Below are 13,374 nucleotides of genomic sequence, written 5' to 3' on the forward strand. Positions count from 1 at the left end.
TCAGACATGCCGCAGAAAGGTGGCATGCAGCACCTTTTTCCTTCCTTTCTCACTTTCTCAGCATCTGGAAACACGCTGTGTGAGTGCACCACATAGCCGTCATCAAGCATCTCACTTGGGCAGGACTGAGCTGTATGGATGAGAACACTCCACCGCCCTCGACATCAAGATTCCTCCAGCAGTTTTTCTGTTTTCATACTTCAGTAACTCCATTCTTCATCTTTATGGCATTCTCTTTGAAAAGTACTTTGGACTCTAGAGTACCGGCAAACATGGAGCAACTTACAGGGAAGATTCCGAATGAGCCATAGAGACCGCATGCCTGAAGGTACCTGATATAACCAGTATTCTCCAGATAGAGTCAGAGACTCAGCATCCTTGTTCACTATTCAAAGTAATGGGAGATGCCAGGGACAGAGGGGTAAAGATCTTTGTTTTACTGTTAAACATGACAACATGAGGTTGGCATACACAGTTCAGTAGTAACTATTTTCCCAGCATCTTTTAAAATATGAACCAAAGGGTAGATATGGTAGTAGACACAGGGTGGGTAGATCTCTCTGAGTCCAAGGCCAATCCAGTTAGGTTATATATAGGAAGACCCTGTCTCAAATATATAAATAGTATCAACTTAGAACTCCTATCAAGGTTTCAGAAATGTCCAAACAAAATAAAATACCCTTGCAGATCACCCCTATCTATCTAAACTTATTAATGTCTAGAAAGAAATTAAGCATTAAAATAAAGTTGGGATATGTAGCTCAGTGGCAAAGCATTAGCCTACTATTCTTGAGGTCTTAGATTCATCCCTTCAACCTATACCACTGTGGAAAAGAAAAGTCACAAACTTGGTATTTCTTTGTCTATAATGCTGAAGCGTTGGGTTCAATGCTTACCACTGAAGAAAAATAATATCAAGAGTAAGAGTGCAAACAATCTTTAAAATACAATGATAAATTTAGTAGCAGAGTCTAGAAAGCAGAGCTCCTCCCATTTTTTTGGTAAAGTGTCAAGATCTCCAAATACGTGGAGTCAACTACAAGCTTCAGAGTCAGAGACAAGGGTCAGGAATTAAACATTTCCACAACCTAAACATCCCATTAAAATCCAGACCACGCCTTCTCTCTCCTTTGACACTTAAGAAAGCAAGCAAACCCAAGTAGCTTCCCCACAAGCACAAAGAACCACAGGGGAAAGATACACTCCATACACGGGGTCAGGCGAGACTTGATCTGAAACAGCATCATCTGACCTCGGATGTAAAGTATTTGGATGATGTGGATCACAAGAAATACCTCCCTGTTTGAGTTCCACAGGGTCTAAGGGAGCCATAAAGCTGAAAGGATGGAAAAGTACAAGGCAGTTTTTCAGAAGGAACTTCAGACATCCCTTACCTCCATCACCACCACATCAGAAAAATGGAGGGTTGGTGGGGGTATTATTTCTAGTTATGTCCTAGAAGAGAAAAAGTGACAAAGACCTTCTACAGCTTTTGGGGGTAGGTCTGGGATGCTGAATATCTGGATTTTTCCTTGCCAGAAGTCTTGTGCAAAGTCAGAGGAGAGATATCTTACAAAAGGCAGAGTTCTCTCTGGAAGGAGGAAGGGCAGGGGGAGGCCAGCCCTACCTCCAACCCCCTCAGATAAGGAACAATGCTATCTTAAAGCCAGCAAGAGAAGATTAAGAAGCCTGTCTCCAGGTCTAGAGAGATAGCAACAGAGATGAAAGGCAAAAGGCAAGATGGTTTAGAAGGGTGGCATCCCAGCTTCTGAAGATGAAATCTAAAATAATCTGTCCTGAGGCTCCCATGAAATATGGAGTAAGTTCAGATGCCTTGGCCTTTTATAATACTTAACTGAAAAGGCTTCAGCATAAGCCCCTATAATGGCTACAAATACAAGGGATGGTTCATGGAGGGGGGGGGGGTGAGAAGAGAGCTACCTGACCAGACCAGGCCAATCTAGAACAAAGTAGAAAGAAGTTCAGATATGAGAATTGCTAATGCACTGACAAATGACAAAAACATCTAAAGGGTGGACTAGGCTGAGGACAGAACCTACTGTCCAAGCCTGCCCACTCCCCAAACCAAGGCAAACCCTTGTCTGCTAACCAGGATGGCCTTGTATGTGCTCTGAAGGCTGAGAGCAAAGACGGTGGCTCTCTGAGTTCCAGGAAGTTGATGTGTTTCTTGGCTTAGGAGCTAGGCCATGCCTTGGATAGGGTGGCAAGGCATGAAAGTCACCAGGCCACACCCCAATGGCACAGAAGGAGGCTCGGGCATCTTGCAGCAGCATCAACCCCTGCCTAACTGAGCACAGTAGGGTGCTACAGCTAACTCTGTATTGCTGCCTTGAGTAAAGATAAGCTGCCGAGACTGGGCGTGCACTCCTGCTGCTTCTGCACAGACCAAGTTTTAGACACAAGCATGACAATGGGTGAGATGGTCATCCAGGGATGGACTGGTTCCACTTCTCAATACTCCGAAGGAAAGGAGCGCTCTCTAACTGTCACTCTCCAAGCTTTAGCCCAAGTTTGCTTTCTGGCCTTGTCACCCACCAGTACCTATGGCTACCACTCTGCTCAGTTTCTTGCCCAAGCATGCATGACACCTCCATAATTCTCATGGGTCCATTCATTGCCCTTTCATCCCAAACAGTAGATACATGTAACTCTGCCATCATATTTAACAATAATTTAAAAAAAAAAAAAAAGGCAGCACCATCAAGTGTTAAATCTGGGGCTGACCCTTGCTATGCAGATGAAGCAACTACTTAGAGGAGAGAGATTATGGCTAACTGTTACCTGGGAGAATAAATTGATGCAATGTTTCTGAACAAAGTTTCTTTTGGACAAAATGTGCGACTCCCAGTGCAGGGCTTGGGAGCATAGGTGCAGTCGTGATTTCCCACAATCTTAGCATGAGTCACTTCTGCTCTTAAAATTACCCAAGACCTGGTCTTTCGTTTCTCATCTGTACCTGGGCAAGAAAAGAAAGGGAGTCCTCCCCTTTCTCATCTCTGTCCTTGGTCAAAGGAATGAGGCAGGTCTGGCCTTCAAAGGAGGAGAGACTTTCTCCTGCCATGCCTTCATGTTTAGGGAGGCTAAAAGGAAGTCCCACAGCTCAACCCCAGCGATTTAGGGGCCCCGGTCCTGTGCAATGGCTGATTCCAACTTATCCATCACCAGGAAAACTCAAGTCTTCCAGCTTATGCCTGCTTCCACAGAAACTGTGTGTAGGCTTGGATAACAGGAGTCCACACTCCTGTGTTGTAGGGCAGACAGTTGTGACAAATTAACAAACCAACCAGGTATGTATATTAGCAGTAGGGGACAGGGGCTGGAGAGATAGCTCAATGGTTAACGGCATTCACTGCTCTTTGCAGAGGATCCTGGTTCAGTTCCCATATATCGGGGCTCACAACTACCTTTTATTCTAGTTCTAACAGATCTAATCCCCGTTGGGGGCCCTTAAGTACATCTTCATGTATACAATATAGAATGCATGCACACCCGCTTGTAAAATAAACGTACCCTTAAAAAAAAAAAAGTAGGAGACCAGAGGGTAGTAGATAGCATAAGTTAACTAGACAAATATCATTTAAAGAAACTCTACTAATGAGTTTATCAGGACAGCAAGAGGTCTAACTGTAGCTGACACGTTAACGCTGGCACCTCAAAGGGCACAGGTGCTCCTCATCCCATGAGGACTAGCACACTTAGAGCCTCAGCTGTCTCCAGTCCCAACTGTAGGGCTAACATCAAGAGAAAGGATCAGACCAGTGCTAATCAGACAGAAGATCCAAAACAAAATCCCAGATATGCGTTCTATCGAACGTGTATAAACCTCATCATGAGATACTTTAAAAATTGTGCATGTTTTGGCAGTTACCTGTAGCCTAGCATTTCACCAGCAATGAAAATCCATGGCCTCTACTTTAAACTTACACCTCTGTGGGAAGGCTTGGCAGCCCTTCCTCACAGTCCTTTGGGGGAGTGTATTTAGTCACCCTGAGAACCAGCTCAGGAAGGTCAACGACAAGGTCAAAACACCCCAGGATTTACACCAACAACCTTTCTGAGAGCCACTGGCTTATCAAAGCTCTGAACAGACACCAAGGCACTGAAGTAGAGACTACTTACTACAGCTAATTATGAGAGAGAAGGAAGTCATCTACACTAGTCCTGTGTTCTAGGTCCCTCCAGAGAAACATTCTGGACATAAACTTCAGACAGGGCAGGGATGGACTGTGACACATAGGTGACCCTGCAGCCCTGGACCCTACTCACCACTTCTCTAGCAAACGCTCTTCTTCAAGCCTAGGCTACTCCTTGAAAATTCACTGGAGCCCTTTGGCCAGGATTTCTGTGAATCTGGACAACCTCACTGTGCCTTTTTCTCTGCCACTCCTGGGCAATAAGGAACGTGCAACAAAGGGCAGAGGGGAAGAGAAGAGTTAGGGAGCATGATTGCCTCCTACAGCCTGAACATTAGCCCGGGACCTACTGAGGAGAAGGAGGGAGGGTGGGAGGAAGAGCAAGTGGAGAACACTCCTTCCACAGCTCAGTGCCTGGTCAGCATCTGAGGCCCTGGGTTCTATCCCTAGCACCATAAAGATGAAAAAAAAAAAAAAAAAAAAAAATCTAACGGACAGTTTTCTGGTAGGTACAGGCTGGACTGAACCACATCCCAGTCACTCTTCCTCCTACAGCTCCTTGCTTCTTCATGGGAAGGAAGTGGGCAGCACCTTCCTGACTGTAGGCTCTCCTGTAAGCACACTACACTGAAGAAGCTGCGCCCACTCCTTGCAGCTCTTTTCCAGGGAGCACATCTTACAGACAGTATCTAACAACTGACAAATTCACAAGGCCAGGATGCAGCTGCCACCTGGCAGCCATTTGTCACCCAGCACCCTCCTCCCCTGGGAGGGGAACACGGGTGGCCCTTGGCACCATGCTGTGCAAAAAGAACAGTCCCTGGCCCTTTCCCCAGGCAGGCCAGACTTTATCTAAACATTGGTCTTTTTTTTTTTTTTTTTGGCTTGGCTACTAGGTCCTGTAGTCCATTGCCTCCTTGCTTAGCAGAAGCCTGTATCATTCTCTCCCAAACAGCCTAGGGAAAGACCCGGTAAGAGGTCAAGGTGGTCTGCACCCATACAAGGAATGCCTGTGTGGACTGGAGAGCTTTAGCATTAACTCAGACAAATGTCCTTGCCTACCTGAAGAGCATGGTCACCTGGTTTAGGGTGGGGACTAACCTTGACTCCCACTCTACCCTACCACCAGAGCAGTTCTGGCTTATCAGGAAACAACAGGTACAGGAAAGGCTAGGGAGGGGCCTCTACAGTATACCTGCTGTAGAACTTAAAACTGGAAAAGACAAGACTACGAGTCACAGAAAACAAGAGTCACCTTAAAAAACTATTCTATAAGCCTGCTTGTATTCATGTATGATACTTCCAGAGAACATCTGGGGGCATATCCTGAGGCAAAAGTCAGAGATGCAGTAAGCAGTTTATATGTATTTAATCCTCCTGACAATCCTTTACAGTAATGACTATTACCTGCTGAACTGTCCACTGCTCTTGTGGAATGGCAACATGTCTCCATCTGGGATTCTGTGGCTCCAAGATTCTTGTATTTACTGAGTCACTAGAAAGGCCATTGAAAAGCCTTCAGCTGAAGGACACAAGGAAGCTGAAGGCCTGGGAAACCAAGGTGGTAGAAAAACAAGAGCCTGAAGTTCTAAAACACACAGAGCTGTCTGCAAACGCTGCAGGACTGGAAGGTCCATGCATTCATCCCACAGGCCTACTGGGACAAACTTGACGAATGGTGGAAGGCACAAAGAAACTATACTGGAACCCATGATTCTTCAAACCAAGACTTTCTGTTTGTTGGGTAGAGGGTACTTCATCTTATGGTTCTGTGTAAAAGTTTATCATTGAAGTATATCAGGGCAGGAACCTGAATGCAGGTAATAAAAAAGGAGAAGAAAGAAGAAGGAGGAGGGAGGAGGGAGGAGGAGGAGGAGGAAGAGGAGGAGGAGGAGGAGGAGGAGGAGGAGGAGGAGGAGGAGGAGGAGGAGGAGGAGGAGGAGGAGGAGGAGGAGGAGGAGGAGGAGGAGGAGAAGAAGAAGAAGAAGAAGAAGAAGAAGAAGAAGAAGAAGAAGAAGAAGAAGAAGAAGAAGAAGAAGAAGAAGAAGAAGAAGAAGAAGAAGAAGAAGAAGAAGAAGAAGAAGAAGAAGAAGAATGTATTTACTATGTGTGGAGGTCAGAAGGCAGCTGGCTCCCTGTCAATCATGAGTTTCTGGAATCAAACTCTGGTTTTCATGCTTGGAGGCAAGCACCTTTATTTGCTGAGCTATCTTGCCAACCTTAAACCAGGGATTTGAAAGAACAGCCATTGGATGGAATGAGGCCCATAAGGTCAGTCATATGCTTGCTTTATCTGGGTATGTTCAAACAGAGTCAGTAACTAGACATACAAATGTTAAGATCATTTTTAAAAACCTGATCAGATTATGATTCTTCTGGCTGATGAATTACATATTTCTGAGCCTCAGTTCTCCTGAGAGTGGAGTGGAATTATTAAAAATATATGGGAAACAGTATAACACTGTTCCTTCCCCCTCCCCCCAACTAATATTATATTTTATCACCCAACATTCTGGTTGCCCCTGCCCATCTCTCACTCTGATGCTGAGTCTGCCTACCTCTAGTTTTCTACCAGTGTCTCTTGTTATATTGGCAAAGCTATGACAGCACCCCAAGGTGATGATCTTTGTTTTAAAAAAAAAAAATCCTGTCTCATCCCGCAAAATGAGCCAATTAAAAATGTGTAAGTTGGTTTATCACAAATGCAATTCCACTGATAGCAAAGGGCAGAACAGCTGTTGATTCTCAGGCGCTGCAGGCAAGTGGGGAAATAAAACCCATCCGGCTCTGTGCACTGCAGAAACACACCCTGCTCAGCTCCACATTTGCTAAACCAAGAAAGAACTCACACCCACAAGGATGGGGCATGGCTGCTGCTTCCTTGTATCTCCCAACACAGCCTTTCTCTTCCAACTGCAGCGCCTGAACCTACGTGACGTGCCTGGTCTGCAACTGGACTGTAGTGATCTGGCTGTTCTGGGTCCTTCTCTGAAATAGAACTAAGTATCCTGTTACATTTACAGCTGGGGGGGGGGGGGGGGAGCTGGGGTAAAGTTCAGTAGCAGTTTGCAGAGTTTTGGGCAATATCCTGCAACTCTTTCATGAGCCTGAGGTCTCCGGCTGGCCTTTCTGCTATGCTGGGGAAAGGGTGCAGCCGTCAGGAATCTCCCTCCAATCTTCTCTGAAGGGGTGCAAGCTAAGCAACCCCGGGGCAGGTGGTTAACCTCAGTTCAGAAGAGGCTGCACATTCCCAGAATTCAGCGAATTTGGGAAAGATGAACTGCTGCTTGAATTGCTCCTTCCCTGGTCACTTCTAGAAGGCAATGGAACTGAGAAAGTCACATCTTTCAGTTGCCCATTGGAAAAGTGGTCAGCTGTGGTCAAAATTTCACAGTGGGTAATCAGACATTACCAACTGTCAGCTGAGGATGACTGTGCCGGGAAGTGACGTGCCCAAGCTCCCAGGGACCTGATGGGCTGGCTGCCTTTGTGCACAGAACGGATGGTCTTTCCTCCCCCAATCTCCCCAATTTTCCCTCTAAGAAAAGAATTCACCACTGTACTTGTGAAGGCAGACAAATACTCTGATATACAAGTGGTTGGTGAATATTGATTAAACAAACCAAAAATCACCAACAAGCAAATATGACTGTGGGGCAAGACTTGTCCCTCCTAAGAAACTGTCAGGAAAGTACAGAGAGAGGCTAGTCCAACCCAGCCTCAGCCCAGGGTTGGGGAGATTTAATGCAATACTGAAGGAAGTCTGAGGCTCCAGTCCTGACTGCCCTGGCCTTGACCGTTGGAAGGATGATTAGCTTATGGCAACTGGACTGCCAGGGGTGGGGCTTGCAGGATTAGGTTTGGTCTTACTGCTGTGAAGAGCTGCCCTCCGTCCTGACAGCTTGGAAAGAAGCCTGTGTCACTGAAGTACACAGGCTCATTTGCTTTAGGTGCTGAACATGCCCAGGCTTCTAAATGCCAATTCACATCTTCCAGGCCCCACCCTAAACAGACAGCTCCTTTCAAAGAACTGAATTCCCACCAAGTGTTACAAAGTACACAAAGAAAATGAAAGGGGAAGATAGCCCCAGAGAGACAGGTCCCTTCCTTGAACTCCCTCTCATATATAATCACTTAGCCAACACTGGACCCACAGCTAAAAGGAAAGGGAAGCCCTGACTCCAGTGCCACTCAGAGACCCAGGAGGGTCCCAGACACCTGGACATGGCTGGATGGCTGGACAATTCCAGGAGACAGATACCTTAGCATAATGTCCGGGCACACAGATTTGGATGACCGTGCGGATGCCTATTTATATAAGTAGGAAGTGATTTGCACATTCTCAACCAAGAAGACATGGAACTGCTTTCACCTGTCTGTGGAACACAGACCCACATCTCAAGCAGAGTTCTCCAAAATATAATCATAAACCAAGCATTCGATAAAGGCGTAACGTGTTTTGTTCGAAACATCCCCACTTTCTTTATCTTCCTTTCACAGTTTGCCATCCAGTGATAGGAGGGGCCAAGCCTCTAACAGTCCACACTTTATCTCCTACTGACCACTCAAAGCCAAGGGCTGGACTTCCTGTAGCTTAGCCTGGAGGGGCTGTTTGACTTGTTCCAAATACTTGCCTCTCCTGCCTGTCACAATGTCTGAGCAACACTTACCCAACATCCACTTCAGCTCCAAAGTTAACCTTGTAGTCCGATAAAGTAGCACATTTGAAACTAGTTTTTGCATTTTAATTTATTTTCTGTGCACATGTGCTATACATGTACCTGTGGTACATGTGTGGACATCAGAAAACGTCTTATATGAGTTGATTTTCTTCTTTCACTGCTACATAGGTTCTGGGAGATAAAACTCAGGCTACCTTTATCCACTGACCTATCTCACCTTCCTGTGTCGTGGTGTGGGGGAGACCTGACATGCCTAAGGAAAGAACGTGCTTTCTGGGGTCACTTAGAGATTTGCTGTGTCTACAGCAAACACGATAGCTAGCTATCTTCAAGGCGTACAAACTAGCTAGAATAAAGCACAGTTTACATATTTTTAATGAAAAAAAAAAAAATCTTTGAACTCATGATCATCCTGTCTCAACCTGTTGGATTACAGGTGTAAGCCATTATTCCCATCTACATACATTACTATAACTTGTATGTGCTACTATTCTTTAACCATTGAACCAAGAACAAGTGCTTGTATGTACACACAAAGGAGCTATGCTATTCCATCCAAGGCTAGATACAACTGCCATCCATGTGGCCCCTGTCCCACAGTCACAAGGCCTGGCCAGTGAGGGAACAGGGGTCAGTAACTGGTTCTGCTCAATCAGCAGGTACCCTTCAACACCCTTAATTCCCCCCCTCCCCGACCATGACAGAAAAACCCTGTACAAAGAAAATAGAAACCTTGCCAAACAATAATATTTACAGCACTCACTCAACACACACTCTTGAGAAAAACTTAAATGCTATTAAAAATGCTTCATTACAATTCCAGAGAGGGGGAACAAACACAGTCCACTAAACCCAGGCACACACATGCTCATGTAGAAATCAAAATACAGTTTAAGTGAACAGCAGTTGCTTAACTGAATTACAATTGTAAGCACATTTCCATGAGTATATTAGAAGCTAGTGATATCCCGGCATGATCCCAATGGGGACTCAATATATATTTAAAGAAAACAAAAACTATAGCTGGTATAATGGAACATGTGTATAATTCTAGCACTTTCAGAAAACCAAACCCAGAGCACCAGGCAAGATGCCTCCAAGGCCACCAAGCCTGCTGACCTGAGTTGGATGCCCAGCACTAAATAGTAGGGAAAGAGAATGGATGCCCTTGTGACCTCTGATCATGACACTCCAGTACTAATTAATTAACACAACTGGCTGCCTATTACAGAAACAGTGTTTACAGGTAGGAGAGAAATGCAAAAGATAAAGACAGAACAATTTTGAAAGTGCCATCTCTTTATTCCCTGTAGCTAACCCTTAATTCCCTGATCGAGCTGAGGCAAGAAAAGTCCATTTATGATTCCTCTGTGTAAATGTAAAAGTAATAAAAATAAATGAAAATTTATAGTCAAATTTCCCTGACAGAGGAGCTCAGTTTCTTTGTATTATTCTGGCTTCTACTACCAAATATACAGTTCAGTAGATGGGAGGGCTGAAGGAAGGAAGTGTTCTAGGCCCATCCTTAGTGCTTTTTGAGGGTGCCCAATCCAATCCACAGAACTGAGTAACGTCTCTCCAGGTGTCAGAGTTAGTTACTGAAGATGCACCACACTGTTTCTGTGCTCTGCACAGGAGGAAAACCCACGCTCACCTTCTGCAGGCACTACAGCCCACTAGAGTCTCCTGAGGCTCCAGATATCAGAAGCACCAGAGGGTAAAAAACAGAGCAAATTCCCAACCCAAGGGAAAGTGGACCATGGGCCAAACACTTTAAAGTTGTGGGGCTCACCAGAGGTGAGAGATGCAGAACACAGGGCAGTAGGGCAAAGGCAAACCAGATGTTGGCAGTAAGAACACGAGTTCCCAAGTCCTAGCATTTTCACCTTTCTCTAGTGCTGATGCCCACAATTAACTGGTCTGCATTCATTTATTCCATCATCCTATCATTTAAATTGCTTGGGACTTAAGGTTACAAAGCACTCCTTAAAATGAGATAAAGACATTAAATGACTGAGATTGTTTTCTTATGCCTTGCCCTTACTTGGCAAAAGAAACCCCCACCCACACCCCGCCCCCATCCAACTACAAACCTTTTGCTTTGTTTCTGACCCATGAAAAAAGCTCCCCTGGGAGTTCTCAGAGCATACAGCACTTTGTGAGAAAGGAGGGAGAGTGGAGTAGGGGAAATGGCAAAGATGAGGCTGGCAGAAGGACTCGGAGGTCAAGGTTCCATCTGGGAAGGGATGAACTTTAGCCTGCCACTGTGGAAACCCACTGATGGGCCCTTTTTCTTTTTTGGCCTGGGATAAACTAATCATATCCATATTTTAAAAATCTTTTGGCATCAATTAAAAAAAAATGAATTACTAGAGGCACATGACCTAGTTAAGAGGCAACTATGATGGTTTGAAGGAAAGATATGAAGAGTTACTGGTGGGGAGGGGGCTGGGGTGAAGCATCCATCACAAAGGGAAAAGGGAGAGGAGGCTCCCTGTGGCCATGGTGAGGTTAGGAATGACCATGGACTGACTGCATCAGGTAACACAGTGGAAAACAAAGTGGTTAAAAGATGGAGGAAAATCCTTGTGGAGGAAGGAGTTTGGGCCACACAGTGGAATGAGACGATTATGGATCAGCAAAATTAAGGAAGCCCCAGGTCTCAGGCTTGGTGAAAGGCTCCTTTACCCACTAAGCCCAAGAACTGTTAATTTTTTGTGAATCTACTTTAAATGGTTAGTCTTGACTAGAGGCTTGAGCTCTGGACAGGGTAGGTCTACAGTACCTTTTCTTTGGTAATCTTGGGTTACTAGGTTGTAAGCCCCAAGGCAGAAATAAAAATAGTCTAGTATGGCCTTCCTGTGGGCATGGGAGGGGAGGTAGTTCAGAAGTAACTACTCTGCTTAACATTTATGAGTTTCAATGAATAGAGGGAAACAGGTTCCTGTCCTACTCATCCATCTGCTCAGACCTGGCTCAAACTGGTAAAAACTCTGGGAAGCTGGTGTAAATCTAGGTCACCTGTGCAGTACGGGAGCACAGGCACAGCCTGGTGATAAAGGCTGCTCCCAAAGCCTGAGGCCTTGGGCTTAAGCTTCAGGTCTGCAAAAATCAAATCACCCATAAAAAAGCATTGATGAGGCTAATCTTAAATGAGCATGATACCGTGTTAACTGTGCAGCATTTAAAATTACTGTGGGGCCTAGTGAGCTGGAGCTCAATGAATAAAGGTGCTTGCCACTAAGCCTGAAGACCCGACTTGGATTCCTAGGACCCACAAGGAGGAGAGAACCAACTTCTAAAAGCTGTCCTTTCTAGGAGCTATAGAGATAGTTCACTGTTAGGGGAGTACTTGCTGATCCTGCAGAGGACTCGGGTTTGGTCTATAGAATCCATATGGTGCCTTGCAGCCATTTCTAACTTCAGTTTAGGGGACCCAACATCTTCTTCTGGCCTCCAAGGATAACAGGCACATACAAGTCAAACACTCATACACATAAAACTAAAAATTGTCTTAAAAGTTGTTCCATTTTTGCACACACAAGGTGACACACACACATGCCCCCCCCACATACATACAGAAATATAAAAACTCAAAAGTAAATGAATATAATGAATTTTTAAAACCATACAGGGGGACATGGTGGCATGTGCTGAGACAGCAGGAACCCAAGTTCAAAGTCAACCTACAATGCATAGTGAGTTCCATGTTAGCCTGGGCTATGTATGATGTATAGCAAGACCTTTTAGTTTTATGTTTTCCCCTGTGAAAGGGATGGATTCTGTCTACTGAGCTACAGCCCCATCACCTACGGCTCTTTACCACATTGGCTGCCAGTCATAGGTGGGACCCAGATGGTAACAATGACAACAGCATGCAACAACAATACTTCTAGCCTTCCCTTTTCCATGTGGAGAGGTAAAGTGTAAAATTAACTTCCATAGGAACACATGACAATAAGTCAATACTTGTTGGCCAAATCAGCTCCTGAAAATCCCCCGAAGCATGACCTAAGATTGAGAATTCTCAAACAAGCTCGTTTCCTGGGGAGGAAGGGGAACTGGTGAGCCTCAGCCCTGTCACTGCCTTCACTCAGGTTTGTCCATGTCCCATCAGTCGGAGGTTCCAGAAAGTGTGGTGAAGAGAACACTCCGCCTGTATAATGTGGCCTTCTCTAAAGAGGCTGCAAGAGAGCCTTAGGGTTATTTAACTACTGCCCCACACTAACAACTCCTGGGGATTTCAGGCCACAGACTAGGAGATGGTCTTATGGAAAATGTTTATTTTGTAAGCAACAAAAGGTTACAAAGGTCTTAGTGAGCCTTTTAAATGGAAGCCATCGATAACAAAACCTGAGATACACCTCAAAGTTGTGTGTGCCCTCCCCTACCAACTGCAATGCATAAATGGCCAATACAGAAGAATTAAAAAAAAAAGAAAAGACTCACAAGGAACTGGGACTGAGGCTGTGCTTAGTAGGTATTTGGTGCTGAGCTAGCCTAGTCCTTGTTCTTGTTGCTTAGATCCTTTGAAGACG

This window comes from Micromys minutus (assembly GCF_963924665.1).
Source record: "Micromys minutus genome assembly, chromosome: 1".
NCBI lineage: Eukaryota > Metazoa > Chordata > Mammalia > Rodentia > Muridae > Micromys > Micromys minutus.